Below are 19,513 nucleotides of genomic sequence, written 5' to 3' on the forward strand. Positions count from 1 at the left end.
GTAATGTGCGCAGAAAATATGCTGAACCACTGGGTTTTGGTCTGAATATAGTTTCTATGAATAAAATCAAGAGCCATGGTCTCTTCATATGAGTAGCAGGAGAAAGCAAAGGAGTTGTCCTGGGAACGGGCAGTAGGAAATCCTGTGTGTTGCACACGTTCAGTTGTGGCGCATTCTGACTCTTTAGAGAGGCCTTTTGAAGGAAGGTTGTTAGAACATTTGAAGAGTCCTTTTTTCTTGTATAAAGAAAGAAATGCATTACAACAGCCGACATTTTTCACTGGAATATTTATAAAAGGTGGAAACTTCAGTTGTAGTGTCTCTAGTTTAATACATAGTTTTTACTGTTTTATGGTCACCACATCTTTTCAGCCACATAATCTGAACAAGAATAAACCCTATGGGATTCATGTTCTTCAGTAATCAAAGGACCCTCGTAAGTTAAGTGGATATTCCCAAATTCTCCGATCTTTTACTCCTGTTAGACTTAATTTAGTTGGCGTTTTATCTTTTATCATTTGTAGCTGTGTGTGGGGAGTGGGTGGGGAGTCTGGATGGGCCAGGAAGAGATTTCAGAATGTAATGCTACCTTCTGTTACTTAAACAGGTCGTTTGTTGTTTACTTCACCTGCCTGGTTTATAACTTTTCTAGTCAAGTCAGAGGGTTCTTTTCAGCTGCTTTCTAATGGGTGTTTCAGATACCATGACAGTCGGAGGGGTGCTCTTCATCTCAAATGAGCTCTGGATACTTGAGCCTCTCCTGCGACCGTATTCCAGGGAGTGATCTGTTCCATTCCTTGGTACTTCCCATATGGCCAGTGATTAGATTCCTTCTGCTGTTCGCCTCAGGGCCTTAGGACGAGAAGTCTTGTTCCAGAAGTTGAAACAATTAACTCTATATAACTCTGGTGCAGTTGGAGAGCAGTTCCTCTAAATGTAATCTCGTAGTTCAGAGTTTTTGCTGGGAAGCAGAGTTGGTTAAGGATTGCCATCCAAATGGGGAAATAAAGTGATTACAACAGCTTTATTATATGCTTGGTGAGGATGTCACAAGACTTATTGCAGCGCAGCTTTAAGGAAATAAGTGTGTTTGTTCTTGGAGAAGATTTTTTGGCTTGCTTTATGGTATGAGCTCTGTTCCATGTGCAAAGCCACTTACCTCCTTTTGAAGGGAAAGCCAACTTGAGAAATCTTCAAATAGAGGACCGCAGTAAGACGTTAAAATTGGCAAATAAAAAATGGTAAGGGGGGTGATTTTACTAAATCGCTTGATCTTACTGTGATGTTAGTAGACTTTGCTAGAATTTTAACCATAGAGTCAGGAAAGATCATTAACGGCTGAGGAGGAAAGTGAGTTCCAGAGAGGCAGTGACAAGGTGGCTGGGTCAGAACCAGAAGCCAGATCGCCTAAGAAGCTGTTCAGAGCTCCTTCCACTCCTAGGACTTCATGCGGTCTGAGGCCTTTACAATTATAGGCAAAAGTTCATGCACATGTGTTTCTGAGCGAGGAGTTTGTGTGGTTTGTGAAAAGCTACGAATTGTTCCATTGTGTGACGCCATCTAATACTTCACTAAAATCTTTAGACTTGGGTGTTCTTACCTCTCCCCTTATTTAAATTATATTTTTCCATATAGGCCCATTTCGTTTTATTCTCTCTTTTCAGTTAGTATGAAATTGAGGTAGGGTTACATACATTTTTACCTTTGCAAAATAACTATTTGCATGCCAGTCTTAACTGAAAATTCACGTTTATTTAAATCCTTTTATATATCTCCCAAAGTAAATTTGTTGTTTTCATTCCTTGCTGCTTACCCTGGTTTTTTGTTGTTTATTTATTTTTTACTTTTTGGAGGCGGGGGAGGAAGACATTGTGCCGATTAGGGTCCAAGTTCTATTTGTGTTTATGTGTCCAAGGCTTGTTTTGATAATCCATTTTGATAAACGGAGTCACTTCTGTGTGAATTGTGTGCTTGGAAGTAGAAAGATCATCTAAATAAGGCCCATGTCTTCAGAGAACTCTTGAATTGATACGAAATCCTAGCAGATAGCAGTAATTCTTCAGGACGTTTTTGACAGCTTCCCTTTTTTGTGATCTGTTTTTAACTTCCACTGAGTTCAGTGACAGGGAACGGAGAGATTTTGTTGACTCACTGCTCTTTTATTTTAGCTTATATTTGGTCTTGCATTATGAATATGGACGTATTTGTGATCTGAAAATTTACCTTAGGCAAAATGTTACCAGTCTTGCCTGAGAAGAAATCTTAGAACACTTAGGCCTACCCTTGCTTTTAGGTAGATGCACAGTTGGCTCCCCCATTTTGAAGAGAAGTTAGTTGAACGTCCCCCTGCCTGCAGTCCCCTATGTAGTGATGGGTAGAAGAGGGAAGGAACCCAAGTCTTGAGGCTCTTGGTTGAGCTAAGGCTAGGAGGTGACATTAGATGGGTGTTGCATTGGAGTCATCCAGAAAGAGATTGTGACAGCCCGGTGCTGTGGGACATCGCGCACACAACACACAAGCCGTCTGGGGACCTGGATCACTCATTTGGGGGAGGGAAAGAGCTGAGACCCAGAGGCAGTTCTATTCTAGGTAGTGGCTAAGTGTGCGGACTTTGGAGTCAAACCAAAGTTTGCAGTTTGGCTTTGCCATTTGTAGCTGTGGACACATTACATAACTTTATTCTCTAAGCCTCAGTTTCTGTCTCTGCTTAAAAAGGAACAAGGATAATACGTACCTTCTGAAATTATAACCAAGTGCCTGGCATGTGCACTGTGAAGAATCGGGGGTTATTTGTCACACAGATGTTGGTTATTGCTTGGAGCAGATACAGGGGCAATAGATAGCTTGAAGAGAGGACAGTATGGTATAGTGGAACTGCTTAGGGACGAAGAGCTTAGTTAAAATCAAAGCTTCCCCACTTAGTAGCCTGTGTGTCTTGGAAAAAAGTGGGTAGTCCTGCCTGCCCATCCTGAGTTTCTCATCCCTTGGATGATACCTAGTTGGCCTCTGTCACCAGGTTGTTAGAACCAAGTGAGCTTTGTGCAGATATCTTGTTAGACTCTCAGGTGCTCTGTGTAAAAGTTTCTCATGTAGTCGCATAATCAGTAAGATGATAGTTCACTGATCAGTGAAACTCAAATTCCAGTTGATTGGTCTACCTAGAGTATCTTTTTTGTGATATTTATTGTAGCTCTGTGAATTGAAGTTGGTAGAGAGATTGGCAGAATGTGTGTTGAGGCAGGTGAGTCTTGAAGCCAGGATCTGCCTCTGGGAAGCTGTGATCTTCAGTGATCCCCTTACCCTCCTGAAGCCCCAGCCCTGTTTGTAACATGGAAAGAACAAGAGGGCCATCTCCAGTGTGAGCTGCTTTGAGAAATAAATGAAGGAGTGTACGTAGAGCATCAGCACGGTGACTGATGTAAATGGTGTCCATCGCTGCCCTTTCCTTGATTTCCCATTACTTCTAGAGCCATAACATTTTTCATATGTTAAAGAAATTTTGCCAAAATCTTAAAAGGATTTCTAGGCAGCATGTGATTGTCCCTGCTTTTGATAAGAGTTTGAAGTCATTTCCTAGTGTAATAGATACCACTTCTAAAAAAAATTAGTTTGGTTCTCTGTCCATGCTGTGATGTGATGCCTCTGGCTGACGGAACGGGGAGCTCCAGATGGACGAGGGGTCGTTGGCATCGCTGCCACCCTTACAGGAAGAGCATCCTGTAAAGCATGTCCGCTCTGGAGTGTTGACATGGAAGTGCTGAAGTACTTCATTTGCCCAGAGAGCAAGTTTCAGAGTGTTCATCCTTGTGTAATTTTCTGTATCGGTTCAGTAAATCTCTTTATCTAATGAATGCCTGCAGTGCACTAGAAATCATGGTTGGTACATTACAGCTAATATTTCACTTCAGTCTTAGGACAGCCTTTTTGAAATCGGCCTTATTTGTGTTGTACAGATGAATTATGAAGGCTCAGGGAGCTAAGGTAATTAGCCCGAGGCTTTATAGAAAGTGGTAGAGCTCCTGTCACACACACACACATCCATGGAATTCGGTGGCCCATAATCTTCCCTCTACAAAAACTTGACAGGAGGAAAGAGACTCAGGAAGAGGCCACCAGGATACAGGATGATGAACACTCCATTAGAGAAGGGTTAACAGCTTTCTCTTTGGTCCTAGCCTCTACTTTCCATTCAATATTACCCAGCGTATGGTTTTAAAAGTAGTATTGTTTACACTCGGGCTGTCTTTTCACATTGGTTCTCACGACAGCCCAATGAGTAGATAGGTCAGGTGTTATTAATTATCCCTATTTTATAACTGAGGAAATTGAGGTAAAGTGAGTTGCCCAAAGTCGCTAGGCTACAAAGTAACAGAACCAGGCTCAAGCTCAAAGTCCAAGGACCTGTCCAGGTACAGATGACATGTGTGCATATGCAGAGCACTGACCCAGCCTGGCAGACACGAGGCACTAGGTCCTGGTTTATTATTGTAGGGCAATGTTGGCTCCTCTCAAAGAGATTCCATTCTCAGGTCCTTCTTTTGATACATTTACACTTAAAACCTGGGTGCAGGGTCAGAGGGTAGAGTAACTACTCTTGTGTACTTACTGCACAATGGAGCAGAGTGCTGTTGAGCAAGACCTTCTGTGAACATGGTGATTGCCTCTTCAGGGTCCTCTGTAAGTACTTGACAAGTGGGTCCTCAGTAGTGCATCTGGCACAAAACAAGTTTGGAACCCTTGCTTTTGCTCAAGAGGGGAAATAACGAAGCAAATGTACAAACTTACCTTCAAAAAAGTAGCCAGATAGGAGGATTTTTTTTTTTTTTAACTTTACGTTTCTCTGGCTCAAGTCCCATCTATCTGTTCATCCTTATGTTCAACCATTCATCCATCCCCTCTTTGTCACTATGTGATCTGGGTCTCTGTTCTGGTAAAGCTGAGTGGAAACTGGAGGGGGGGGGGCACACACATTAATTGGCTACGTGCTACTTTGGTGCTTCATGTGTTCTCATTTAGAACCCTCCTGCAGATGTTCTAAGGTGTAGTTAATACAGTCAGCATTCCTCTAGAACTGGGAAAATCTCCAGAGGCTAGACAGCCTGCCCAAGGCCATCTAGTGAGTAAACTGCTATTCTTGGGGGCGCCTGGGTGGCTCAGTCCGTTGGGCATCTGCCTTCGGCTCAGGTCATGGCCTCAGGGTCCTGGGATCGAGCCCCCTGTCTGGCTCCCTGCTCAGCGGGGAGTCTGCTTCTCCCTCTCCCTCAGTGATCTCTGTGGCTCTCACTCTCTCAAATAAACAAAAATAAAAAAATCTTAAAAAAAAAGCTAAATTGCTATTCTTCGCAAGCCTGTCCTTAGGATGTTTTTAAACTTTATTGATAGAATTTTGGGAGGAAGCATGTTTGATAACATTGTCAGTCTTCTAAAGAAGGTCATTTAATTTCGATGATTCATTGATGTGGTTTTTTTTCTTTTTTGGTAACTTCTGAATGGAAGCATTTTAAGAATTTTGACATTTCCTAGTTTTTTTAGAAAGCCATTCAAATGGTAATCTCAAGATTGTTAGCCTGTGTGGCAACATGCTGGAAAATTGCAGATGCACTTTCTGAGAATAATACGTGTATTTATATAACAATAGCACTAGCTGCCATTTATTGTATTTGTGTTAGGCACTTTGCATAAATTCTTGTATATTTTATTCTCTCTCCAACCCTCCGGGGTAGACATATTCTCCTCATTTCAGAAGGTAATCGCCACAGCTGCTAGGTCATGGACTGGTAATTTGAACCGGTTTGTAACTGTAAAACCTCTGAACTTTTACACTACCTTGGACTTCATAAGAAGATGGATTGGTGTTGCAAGTTGGTTGGAATAACAAAGCCATCCCGTATGTCTTGTGTTCCCTTGCGTGCACTTCTTGCTGTATGCGTGCAAGTGGCCCCAGCTTATTTGCTCTCGGTGCCACATAACTTCAGGCCTCAGTGCTTTTCTTCAGAGAACTGTAAAGTCAGCTTAACCTCTGGTAGCAAATTCTCTGTGGCAACAGCACGTGATCTTGACAACATTTCTGACTTCACTGTGGACCCAGGTGGAAGAAAACACGAGCCTAGAGGATGGGACTTGGTGGGTGAGTCCTCCACCCTCTAGAAAACATAAGCCTTTCATAGCCATTATATGTTATTTTTATTTGGTCAGTTTTGGAGTTTCCTTAAGGGCATATCTACAGAAAGAATGACTTGGAGATTTTACTTGCGTGTATTATTAACAGACATAAAAAGGATTCTTAAGGAAAAAACTAAGCATGCCAAATAAACAAAATCAGTATTTGGCCAAAGCATCTGGCTGTTCAGCCTTCACCATGGCAGAATCAAACATGGGTGTGTCCCGATTGAGTATTGCCTAGGAGCCTTAGTTTTCTCATCTATACAATGGGAAATGTGATAGCATGTACCTCCTCTGTCTCTTAGGATATAATGGGAACGTTCCTGTGAAGTTCTTAGAAACAGGGAGCGTCCCTCTGCCTGGAGAGTAGGAAGGAAGAGTCCGTGGAAATAAGATGCCCACTCAGCTCTGTGTAAAGAGGACCTCTCTGCACCCCCACCCAGTTTCTGACATGTTTTTCCTGGTCAGCCTCACCCACAACGGTAACACTCCCTTGACACAGCCAGGAAGAAGAGCCCCATTTTCCTCTTGGATTTTTGGGAGTAAATAGTGGTAGGGTGATGTGGGTGTGCTTTTAGTTGTCTGACCGTTAACTCGCAAGCAAGGGTTCTGTGCCCTTTTAGAAAATACATAACTCAAAAACTGCCTTCTTTTTTTGTTACTTAGAATTACACGAGCCCTAGAGTATCCCATATAGTCACAATTTATTGAGCACTTTGGGAGGGCCAGACACTATGCTGACACTTTACATTCATGTTTATTTGCTCTCACAGCAAACCCAGTATTCCCACTTCACAAATGAGGAAAGTGAGCCACAGAGAACTTTCAGTAACTGACCCAAGATCATACAGGTGGCACAGAGTAAAGAATCGAAGCAAGTCTAACTTCCCAGCATGTTCTGATCATTACCTTAGTAAAGTTTTTAGTTATTTAACAGCATAGAATTTATAGCAAATTGCTGATACACAGTAGTTGCTCACATTATGTGCCCTCTTTCCTCTGCATTCTTTCCGTACTAGTTAAGGGCAGAGTGACAGTACCAGGCCAAAAAAAAAAAAAGGCAAGAAGAACCGAGTATCGTGTGCATGGATGCAAACTACTGTAGCAGTGAGTTCCTTACAAGCACCGAAGATAGCAGCCTCCTAGCCACTGTGAGGTGCGTCAGCGATCCCCCTCTCCCAGTTTCTGGCATTTCGCTCTCCCATTCCATTTTATTGCAATTGTAGTTGATTTTGTAGGACTCCCTAAGGCTCAGCACTGTTCCTGTGAGGTGGCTTCATGGAAGAAATTGCAGTAGCCCTCAAACAAGGAACTAGATGCTGCAGTTCCTGTCAGAGGGAGACTCAGCAAAACACGCCTTTGGGAGGGCTGCCTTTCTCTCCTAAAGCTGCAGTATGGAGCCAGGACCCAGATAGGATGGGCTTGCGATATTCATGGTGCTTGAGCAGCGATCAGTGAGTATCCGCTTCCAGACTGATGCATCGTTGGTCTTCAGTGTTGGTTCTCTGGCATTTGACCTGGCTTTTGCTGATCTCAAGAAGACGCATCGTTGAACTTCCCCCGTGAATGACTCATGTTGTTAGTACCGGGAAAATGGTTTTTTTTCCTGCACTTGATTTGACAGGGTTTTACATGTGTGGTAGCATCAGCCCCGACCTTTTGCTTGAGTTGCATCACGCTAGATAAGGTGAGGAGGCAGAGGCTGACTGGTTGTCGATTGGTGCATAGCCGTGGGAATGCTGAAATGAGTTGAAATGTACTCTGTGCTTGTTGAGTTTTATTGTTCCACATACATAAACCCTAGTTTTGGGGTGAGCCATGGATACTCGGGATGCTATAACCCTATCTCTGAGGAGGGCTTCTTAATGTATGGTTTTCTTGCTATGGATCCTAAAAAAAAAAAACTTGTAACAGAAAATCTAATATACCTGATTAGCTTCTGATAAATATTATATCAGATTTACAGTGTGTATAATGCGGTCACTGTTTGACAGTGTTAGAGGGTCAGTTTCACAGTGGGCAGTGGAAGGAGGTACAGAAGTTTTGGAATTAGGTCTGGGTAAAATCCTGGCCTTTTTGCTTACTGGCCATGTACGTGAACAAATTATTCCTTAAGCCTGTCGTTTACTCACATGAAAAATGGAAAGACACTGAGCCCTGCCTCAGAGTTGTTCGGAGGATTAAAAGTAAGTTATATTAATCTGATACCAAACTAATATTATTGTTTTATTCTTTAATATTTTTATCTTTGCTCTCTTCTTCCTCACATTTTCTCACCAAACTCAAGAGTAAAATCCTAGTTGGTAACCACGGTCTGCAGAGCCCCATGAGATCCGAACCCTGACCAACTCTGACACCTCGTTTCCCTTCCCTTCGCCTCCTTCCCGTGGCTTTCTCTACACAGGATCCTTGCGCTTTGCTGTAGCCTTTGCCTGTTCTTTTTCTGTCCCAGTAACTCCATAATGCTGGCTCTTTTCATAGGATTCACGTCACTGGTCCCCTCTCCTCAGAGATTTTTCCTGACCACCTGTCTGAAGAATGCACTCTCTCCGCCCACAGGAAGTTTCTGCCATAAGCACCCATTTTTTTTGTTTTTTGTTTTTTGTTTTTTAAGATGTTACCTCTAACTGTAACTATACCCTTGTCTAATAGAAGCTCCATGATAGTAGGAACTTTGGCTGTCTTATTTATTCATCCAGCTATTCCTAGCATCCAGGAACATAGTAGATACTGAGTGAATATTTGTTGAGGGTTTGAATGAATAAATGTATAACCTAGGTCATTCATTTTCTGGAAATGTGGTGTTTTGAGATATCTTGAAATATGAACTTAAGTACAGTGTAGAGAAGACCAGTTTCCAGGGGGGATTCATGTTTAATAAAATGTCATCCCATCTGTAGTATTATCTTTTTGATGGGCCTTTGGAGACATTTTATCAATAATGAAAAAATACCTATATGGACATTTGTAAACAGTATTCATACAGAGCCTAATGCATTTTCATGTACTGAGAAATAGTATCTTTTTGTCTATGCATATGTTTTTAGAAAATATATGCTCATATGAAAATGATTTTATTGGTCAAGATAAGAATGTTAGAGGTAGAATACCTCTTAATCTAAAAAGAAACATTTTGCTCTTAGCTTTTCTTTCAGCTCATTAATCCACGTAAGTTTAATATTAAATTGCTTGGGAATAGATTGCTTGGAATAGATTTTAAAAATTTATCTTTCAGGGGTGCCTGGGTGGCCCAGTCGATTAAGCGTCTGCCTTTGGCTCAGGTTGTGGTCTCGGGGTCCTGGGATCCAGCCCCTCATTGGGCTCCCTGCTCAGCGGGGAGTCTGCTTCTCCCTCTGCCTCTGTGTTCGCACGTGCTTGCTCTCTCAAATAAATAAAATCTTTAAAAAAAATTTATCTTTTTGCCCTCATTCAACCCTTATCTGTGTGAAACCTTGGTTCGATTATCTGTGCTTTTGTTAATCATCTATATGCAGGTCATTGGCCCTTGTCACTTGGAAGAGTAAAAATGATATTTATGGTGAAAATGCTCTGAAAAACTTAATCCTGCTTTACAGTATATTTTTATTATAATCTGTGATTAGTTCCTAGTATTTCACATTTGGTTCAGGGAAATCGTGTCAGTGAATTAATTATAGAAGCTCTTTGGGGGGGGAGAAGCCCTTTGTGACATGGCTGTTAAAGTGGGTATTTGGATGCTTTTGATTTTATAAAAATAATAATAATAAACACCATCTGGGATTGAACTTTTAAAATACTCTTGACTGGTACTGAGTAAGTGTTCAGCTTTGCCCGGGCCTCTGTGAGGTGTACCTCAGGAGAAAAGGACACGTGGTCCAGTGCATCAGTAGCTGGTTCCACGTTCCGTGTCCCCGTCTGTGCCATGACTTTTCTTTCTCCTGCTTGCCTGTCTCGCCAGGGTCTGTAGATGTTAGGAATGTAAAATGGGTTCCTGGCAATCTTCAGGAATCTCTGTTGTAACCCACTGCTGCTCAGAAGGAGGCAGGCCTGGCTCAGCACTGAGCTGCCCGTTCTTTGTCACTGATTGTGATGAGATCAGTGTGAAGTGGAGAGAATGTGTTTAGAAACTTTTATGGTAAGTTGACAGTCATTTTATAGTGATTGAATCAAACAAGAACTTTGGGCTTCAGTTTTGTATGTTGTGTATTTTACTTCCTAGTAATTCATTTTTAGAATTTTTGCTTCTGTAATGAGTTGGAATTTTTTTTTTTTTAATCTGGTCCTTCATCAATAGTTCAAGCAGCTGTCCTTGAACCCACCTGCCTACTGATGGTGCAGTGCTGTGCGCAGGGAGAGCAGATTGATGTTCTTTGTTGCTGCACAAGGAGCATATAGAGAAGAGAGACCTGAAAAAAGTCCCATCTAGTCTGTGAAAGAGACATTGTCTCCTTATTTTGACATATGTTATTTGTCTAACTGCTTCTAAATAAGATGAATCCATTTCAACAATGACTTATGAAAAATGCTGCCTCGGGACAGTGGGTTATACAAAAATACACAAGCTCATTAGAAGCTTATTGGACTTGTGAAGTATTGGTTCTTTTCTTAAATTTTAATGACAGTAACCTTATATAAAGTCAAGTGAACTTCATGTCTGAAGAGACCTGCCCCGACTAATGAGCAAGAACACCTTTTTTTTTTTCCCCCCCTGAACTGGAAAAAGCTAGTTTACAGAGTGATGACTTCATTGTGATTAAAGTTACCGGTTTTTGTAAGTAGAACAAATCACTTGTCTATAGAATTGTGGCAGCTTCCCCATTGGAAGCTTGTTAGTCAACTGATCTTAATGGTCACCATTACCCTGGAGTTACAGATTCATATTTAGGTCTTAATCTTTTCTATTGAGTTTCAAATGCTTTTCAGAAATGGAAGAAACTGGAAGAAATGGATGTGCATTCCTTGCCCTCTGTCAAGATTCGATTATTTAAATTGGTGAACATCTAGGGTTGCTGTTTGATTTTTGTTTTGTGTTTGCTTCATGAGAAAGCTAAAGAAACTTAAAATTTTAAAGATGTGTTATTTCCCTTCTGGTCGTTAGATATTGGACTTTTCTTCCTGATCTGTTTTCTGTCATCGGTTTCAAATTACTTTATCCAGTTCCATTATTCTTAACAAGTTTCACATTATTTTGTAAGCACTTCTGTCTCTTTCCCCAGCCTGAAATTTGGTGTTAGTCACAGTGATGATGGTCTCCCTTTCAAGATAATTCTCACATGCCTGTATTTCTCCTCTCGTTAAGTACACTTTGTGTGCAGAAGACAGTAAGTAGTTATGAAGTCAGTAACTGTCATGGAATAGACAAAGAGTCATATGTTCTTCGAGATACCAACCTAGCTTTATAGAAATAGAAATCCAAGTAATACTTAAATAGAAATCTCTGTGTCCTCACTTAGATGGCCTCAGTCATCTGGGGAGGGAGAGGGTAGAAAAAAAGAGTGCATTACTGAGTGAGTGGGGATTGGTCAGTTGGGTTATTTCTTAGATGAGGATCCATTTGGTGTTGGTCTGGGGATGAATTAAATGTAACTGTCCGAGTCCAGCCCAGGTTTATTTCTGTGCTCCCCTGTGGTGGAGCTCTAGGTGACACTTGCACTGTACTGTCTGACCTCTGACTTAGGCCAGAAGCAAGAAGGATAACAAGGAGGGAGAATTAGCATTTATTTTTTAACAATTAAGTTAGACATAATGATAGTATTCATAATGCTGCCACCAATAAGACAGATGTATTTCATTTTCAGGTATTACCTCCCACATTGCATTGTTTTCTAAGCAGTGCACCTGATTTTCTATTTCGTGTTCTGGTATTTTTACTTTATCCTATTATCTATTTCTGTGGTCTTATAATTGTTTTTGAGGCCCTCTAAAATACTTTATCTTGAGTATTTAAACCATTTACCCAATGTTAAATGTTAGTTTTAACATTTAAAAAATCAGAAATTAATGCTGCAGTGAGCCTCATTTTTGCTTCTGTTAAATTATTTCTATAAGCTAAATTCCGAGGACTTGTATAATTAGGTCAAAGGATATAGTACTTCAGTATTTTTTGCAGTCTTGTCAGCCTTGAATTTGCTTTTCTTTTTAAAATGAACTGGCACCGTAGGTTACTTTAATGTGGTGTTTTACAACTTTGGCTGTACATTAGAATCCTCTGAGGATTCTAATTACACATTAGAATCTCCTGGAGAGCTTTAAAAACTGATGCTGAAGGGCCACCTCTAGACATTTTTATTTAATTGGTGTGAGGTGTGATCTGGACATCGGGATTTTAAAAAGCTCTCCAGGTAATTCTAAAATGCAGTTAAGGTTTAAGAACTTTGCCTTAGTGGGAAAATGAGACTTAACACTACACCTGAAAATTAATTCCTGAGAGTTATTTGAATCAGGTTGGTGGCTTAAATCTGATTCAATAAACAAAATCAACAACTAAGTAGGTTGATCCCATCAGTGCATCATTTAGATGTCAGTCTAGTATAAATTTGACTTAACTTTAATTTTTACTTATCCTGTGAATGTTGGTATGTTAGATATTTATGCAAATATCATTAGTATCATGGTAAGATATTAAAATTGTTTTTTTTAAGATCTTGAAAACAGTGCAGTAAGGTGAGACTAGAAAATGGCAGAACTTCGGCTGTCAGAGGAGCAAGGTATTCCAGAAGTCAGACTGGAGCCGTTGAGTTAGAGAGCCCAAGTAACCTCTCCAAGTGAAAAAAGAAAAATGACCATGGAAGCCACGGGCCACAAAGTATAACCTCGCATCTGTAACGCACAGTAATCTAGAATCTGCACCCCCAAAACTTAACCCCCCAAAGAGTGTGTGTTAAAAATACTTCGTGGGCTTCACTGGTATGCATTTTCTGGTGCAAAACAGCGGAGGTGGTTTTGTGTGATGGTTTAGAGCGACGGCTCTAATTCTGGCCCCGTGACATACTAGCTGCGAGGCAGGTCATTACACTTATCACACCTTCAGTTTCCTCATCTGCAAGTTGGGGTAATGTCTTCCTTCACAGCATAGTTGAAAGAATAAATGAGGTGATATATATAAAACATAGCTCAATATTTGGTACATTGTTAAACCATTAATAAACGCAGCTGTAAGAGGAAGTGACTAGGGTGTGTACCCCTTGCTTGTGGAAGGAAATAGAAACTAAATGTAATAGTAGGTGTATCTCTAATCCCTAAAACAACTCTGTAAGAAAGCTGCTATTATTGCCACTTTTTGGTGAAAAAACTTGGGCCCGTGGAAGCTAACTCAGCTTAGACCAGACCATGATCTAAAGGGGATTCCACTCTGAGCAGCCTTCGGCATCATCACCGAGTGATTCAGCCTCCAGGGAAATCTACCCTCAGTGCAGTGAGAGAGATTTGTGGTGATTTGTTACAGCGAGGAGAGTATTTTTTCCCCCTTAGGGAAAAGTAGGTGCCAGTTAGTGTTTGTTTTGGGTGAAAATGGGTGAACAATTTGAGTGCCATTTTTTTTAAGAGATTGAAGGAATAAATGTTGCAGTTGGCACTCTCATTTGAGAGGAATGTGCTTATTTGCTTATTTTGAAAAGAGCGAGGCAGCGAGAATCTGGGCTGTGCAGTTTGCCCTGCGTGTTGTCCGGGTCTCGCCGGGCACCTGAGAACGGCTGGGGTTGATCCACGGCTGCCGTGGAGTTGGGGGAGTAGGTGGGCCAATGGGGGACCTTGGAACGGTTCACCAGAGAATGCCTGTGTGGTGGAAAATATTGGGCTGGGAATGGACGTTCTTTGAGTTTATGTAGAAATTCTTCCCCTGAAGGCCTCTTTGCTCCGCACAGACTGCAGATGACCCCAGGTGCTTCCTGTGGTGGCAGCCGGGGGGGGGGGGGGGGGGGGGGGCGTAAAAAGCAGCCCCTGCCACCTAGAGCGGTGCTGCAGGAGGTGATGGGAGAGCCTGGGTTTGGAGGTCAGTCCGGCCAGGATTCAGATCCAGCGCTCCAGGGCCTACTATCCTCGTGCTCAGTAAGGGGACTCCTGATGCTTCCTGGCTGCCTACTGTGTGCGCGGCAGTACTGGCTAATTTGTGTCCTGCCCCCTTGCATCACCACTGCAACTTTGAAGGTCTGAGACTGTCTTCTTACAGATCAGGATGCACGCCCAAAGAAGCTAAGCATCTAGTCCAGGCTCTCACTTCTGGTGAGTGGTGAAGCTTGTTGTTTGAAGCCAGGCTTCTCAGGCTGCTGATGGACGTGGTAGATCTTGAGCAAATGAGTTGGTATTTCTGAGTCTCCATTTCTTCTCCTCTGAACTAAGAATAGCACTTCTTCGAAGGATTTTTAAGAGGATCAAATATTGTACTTAAAAGCACCTGCCCATTTCTTCGTAGATTCCCAAATCCTACTAGTTTGTTGCCTGCCTTAACTAAATAGTGATCATAGAATGAAAGAATTGTTACCTCTGCCTTTTATTAAATTAATGTTTTATATTTAACTTTTTATTTTGAAAAATCTTGAACTCCTAGAAAAGATGCAAGAATGGAACAATGAACTCCTGTATACTCTTCATCGAAATGCGCCAGTTGTTAACATTTGTTGTATTTGCTTTATCGGTGTATCTGTATACATGCAATGTTACTGAACTGTTTTGAGGGTAAGTTGCAGACGTATCCCCTTATTCCAAAGTATTTCAGCGTATTCTTACCACGGTGCATTCATCAGTCATACAACATTAATATAAGATGATCTCACATGTGGTTTATATTCCCTTTTTGCCAACTGCCCAAGAGTATTCTTTTAGCCGTGGTCTTCCCCTGACCTTGACCATGCACCATTCACATTGTTTTCAGCCATTCTTGGGCATGTTCCACTTCATCCCCAGTTCGCAGCACAACCCCCAGGGCAGTCTCCCGCTGAGCTCTGAAAGCCCTGTTATTAGTTCCTTGCCAGCTTCACCTTCTAAGCCATTCCTGCCACTACCCGGGCTTTACTGGAGTTACTTCTTTAGAGGTTATTTCTCCCTTCACAGAGAGCCAGTTCTTTGTGATCTCGATTCGTTGGTAAACATCTTGAGGAAAACAGGAATACTTGGACTCTCCCACCTGGAGTGAAATCCCAGCATCTGTTTGAGTACCTGCAACGTGTCAGGAGATTAAGCAGGGGGTGGGGGGTGCCGGGTGGGGTAGGCTCTGGCAGTCAGGAGGAGGATGGTCCTTGTCCTCAGTCTCAGTCGGGGTTACGGAGGAGTGAAGAGAGCATCACAATGCAGTGCAACAGGGCTTTCAGGGCTCAGCAGGGGACTGCCCTGGGGGTTGTGCTGCAAACTTGGGATGAAGTGGAACGTGCAGAGAATGGCTGAAAAGAATGTAAATTGTGTTTATGGCAGGATGATTGCAAGTTTCAGGGTAATCGTGGTATCAGCTGGCCTTTTCTGTCTTGTAGTCTGTTCTGGGGTCTGGCTGAATGTGACAGTCTAAGAAATTCTTGGAGGCCTCAGTACTGTCTGATGGAGTAGGAATGAAGCAGTCACAATTAGTAGTAAAAGTACCCTTCAGAGGGGTGGTTGTCCTCCTTGGGACGAGAAATGAAATGGAGAGAGATCATGGCCCGCAGCACTTACATGTCCTCGTCTGTAGATCTCCCATTCGCTCATTTAAAAACAACAACAACAACAACAACAAACCCTCAGCTGAGGCTATGGTGCCTATTAATTCTCCAGTAGAAACAACCAGAATTTCAAGTCAGCTTGTGGGTGTGCTTTTCTGTCTTGCCAGACTTGATTTGGTTGCAGTAAAATCTTTGTGTAATATTTCTAAGGCAAATTTTAGATCCTCAGGCATATTCCCCTCCGTGGCAGAAATGCAAAACCGAGGGACAACTTAATTACTAACTGTAGACCCAGAAAGGGCTTCTCATCAAGAGAAGGCTGACCAGTTCTTCTCCAAGTGCAGATAAAACTAAACAAGGAAAATGGCTGTAAGGTGGGAACTGTGGTAGTTATACATAAAGAAAATCTGTACTTTTGGAATTAGAGTGTTTAGCTCTGCCACAGGTTCCAGGTGGGAGCCTCCCAGCCCACCTGGGAGAGAAGGTGGATGGGGAGAGAGCTGGGCTCTGCCTTCCCTTCCCTGTACGGCCCCACCACCAAGCAATTCTTTTTTTGCAAATGATTTTATTTGAAGATGTTCAGCTACCTAAAAGTTTGAAAACAGCGTGTTAGATGTTTCTGTGGACGGTCCCCAGAGGTGCCTTGCAGCTCAATCCACAGCCTTGGGGCTGCTTTCTTCACACGTCCCTGCTGTCCGTTTGTTGCACGCTTCAAGAATGCGGGCGGATGTTAGCATTAATCGGAGCATACTGTGGAAGCAGATGCATGCAGGCCCATTGGGACAGCTCACTTGAACTGCCAGGTTCTTCCGCTGCCAGGACGCAGAAGGGCAGGGGGCTGTACTTCTACCCTGGGTTAATCTCTTTTTTTTTTTTTTTTTTTTTTATTTTTTTTTTTTTTTTAAAGATTTTATTTATTTATTTGAGAGAGAGAATGAGATAGAGCATGAGAGGGGGAGGGTCAGAGGGAGAAGCAGGCTCCCTGCTGAGCAGGGAGCCCGATGCGGGACTCGATCCCGGGACTCCAGGATCATGACCTGAGCCGAAGGCAGTCGCTTAACCAACTGAGCCACCCAGGCGCCCTGGGTTAATCTCTTTTAAGATGTCGTTTTCTGGCTGTGAGATCGGATGCATTTTGATCAGCGCTGCTACAGTGTTACGTCATAAATCACTAAAGTTTTTTCCTTCTTAGTGGTACATAAAGTAATGGTACTTTTAGGAGGAATAGCATTGTAATTTTGAAGAAACGTGGTGTATTTAGTGCATCGAATGCTGTGTTTGTAAGTGTAAAACTCTTAATTGATTCCTGCTTTTTGCTTCCATGGAGGTGATGGTACCACCAATACACCAAGCTGTGGCTCCCTCACAGTAATTCCTGTTTGACCTCAGACTGTTTACACTTACCCTTGAGGAAAGCTGCCCTATTTACCCTTGTAGCCCTGGCATCCAGCACAGTGCCTACTACTTAACAGGTGTCCAGTAAATGTTTCATTGAATGATCTTTGACTGTCACCTTGTGAAGCAAGACCATACAAACAAGGTTCTAGCTAGGAGTAATTAGAAAAAAGAAATTAACTTAATTCAAGTGAAAATACGAAGTCGTGCAAGAAAGGGAGAGTGCTCACAGGACATTATGTGGAGCAGCTACGAGCAGCACTTCCAGATGCAGAATAATGTAGACCCCAAACGCGGCACCACCGTTAGAACTGCTCTGAGGAGAACAGGACAGGCTGCGTGCCTGTGGTTTTAGGGAGGGGGCAGGTAGGGAGCTAAACACTCCCTCTTGGTGTTGGGAAGTCCGTATGTAATGCCCCAGGTCCCTTCCCCTTCTATGTGCATATCTGCTCTGTGATTCTGTTCTTTGGAAGAGTGTAGTTTTTTCTAAAACATAGGCCCAAAATGATAGGCTGCATTTTCATTTGTTACTGAGCCAAAGAAAATAATGATAGAGATTCTCCGTACACTTATTTTTGTACCCTGTGCTGATTTTCGATCTTAATTAACTTCAGTAAATCACAGCACCAATAAGCACCATCCTTCTCTTAAGGAGCTTTGTATTCTGGTGAGAGGTATAAGACAGGTACATAAATAACCATTAAATAGCCCAAAGAGGGTTTGGTTTGTTTGTTTTAAAGCCACAGGACAGTAACAGAATAAGGTCTTGTATAGTCAGAGGGGAGGAAAGACTGTATCACTGGAGAGAAGAATGGAAGAAGTCTGGAAACCAGACTGAAAGATGGGTGGATTTTGGATAGGCGGGCATCCCTGGCTGATGAAGTGTGCCTGGGGAATGGACATTTATAGTTTGGCTGCAGAGTAGGGTGTAAGAAGAAGAGAGTGTGAGAATAGGGCATAAGAGGCTGCCTGGCTGGCTCAGTCCGTAGAGTACGTGACTCTTGATCTCAGCATTGTGTGTTTGAGCCCCACGTTGGGCATAGAGATGACTTAAAGAATAGGGCATGAAAAGATAAGTTGGCATGAAGAATGTAGGTGCCTTAATGGGGCAGTGTTGATGGCCAGTTAGAAGCATTGCTGCTGTGGTGTGCCCATGAAGCTGTCATCGTAGAGTGGAAAGAGATGGTTGTCGTTCTGGTGTTCTTGTTAGCTGCGTGGCCTCGGTCGTGAAGTTTAGTGGCCTTCTGTTTAAATCCATACAGGACAGATGGGATGCTTCATAGAATGCGTAAGATTAAAAGGGAAAGCTGAGGCGATAGGGCCACACACAGCACATGCTTCACTCCCGATGTGAAAAGAAGAAGAAGCACAGCAGAACTTTTGGGCAGAAGGATGGCATCACTCTTGCTTTCAGATCACTTCTTTGGGTAGATTTGGGGAGCAGCGGGGGTTCTAGGGCAGCTGGTCTGTAACAAGGGTGTCTGCAAGAGTCCAGATAATTCTGTGAAGGCCTGAGCTAGGGCAATGCCTGTAGGAATTGAAGTAAGGCACTGAGTGGGAGACACGCTGCAAACACAAGACCAGTGGAGTGTTCTGAAGAGGGGAGATGGTGTTGCTAGGGATGACAATGGTTTCATTCATGGAAGTAAGTTCGGAGTTGCTGCTGCTTTGGGGATGGGGCGGGGGTGGGGATGACATATAATTGAGTTTTGAAATTTGAGAATGCCCACTGCACATCCTGGTAAAGACCTTGAAGTAGTTGTAAATGTGGGGCAGAGCTCAGACTTTGCAGCTCGAGAGAGATTTGGGAGGTGAACTGGGGCTGTGGGAAAGAATGAAAGAGAGTAGGAGAGTGTAGAAAGTGGACGGGTCTCCACACCTAAGATGTCGGAAGAAGGAGAGAGAGCCAGAGAAAACCGTGGGCAAGTAGGATGGTTCTTTATGGATATCCAGTGAGAATGAATTTCCGCAGAAGAATCGGGTCACTGTTTTAAAATTCTTCAAAACTCAAGGGTGATGGGGACAAAAAAAGGCCGCTGCATTTGGGGTTTTCTTGTCAATGGACGCCTGGGACAAAGAGGTTTTTTTTTTAATTTTTTATTGTTATGTTAATCACCATACATTACATCATTAGTTTTAGATATAGTGTTCCATGATTCATTGTTTGTGCATAACACCCAGTGCTCCATGCAGAACGTGCCCTCCTCAGTACCCACCACCAGGCTAACCCATCCTCCCACCCCCCTCCCCTCTAGAACCCTCACTTTGTTTTTCAGAGTCCATCGTCTCTCATGGTTCGTCTCCCCCTCCGATTTCCCCCCCTTCATTCTTCCCCTCCTATCTTCTTCTTT

The sequence above is a fragment of the Neomonachus schauinslandi genome, chromosome 9 (assembly GCF_002201575.2).
Source record: "Neomonachus schauinslandi chromosome 9, ASM220157v2, whole genome shotgun sequence".
Taxonomy (NCBI): domain Eukaryota; kingdom Metazoa; phylum Chordata; class Mammalia; order Carnivora; family Phocidae; genus Neomonachus; species Neomonachus schauinslandi.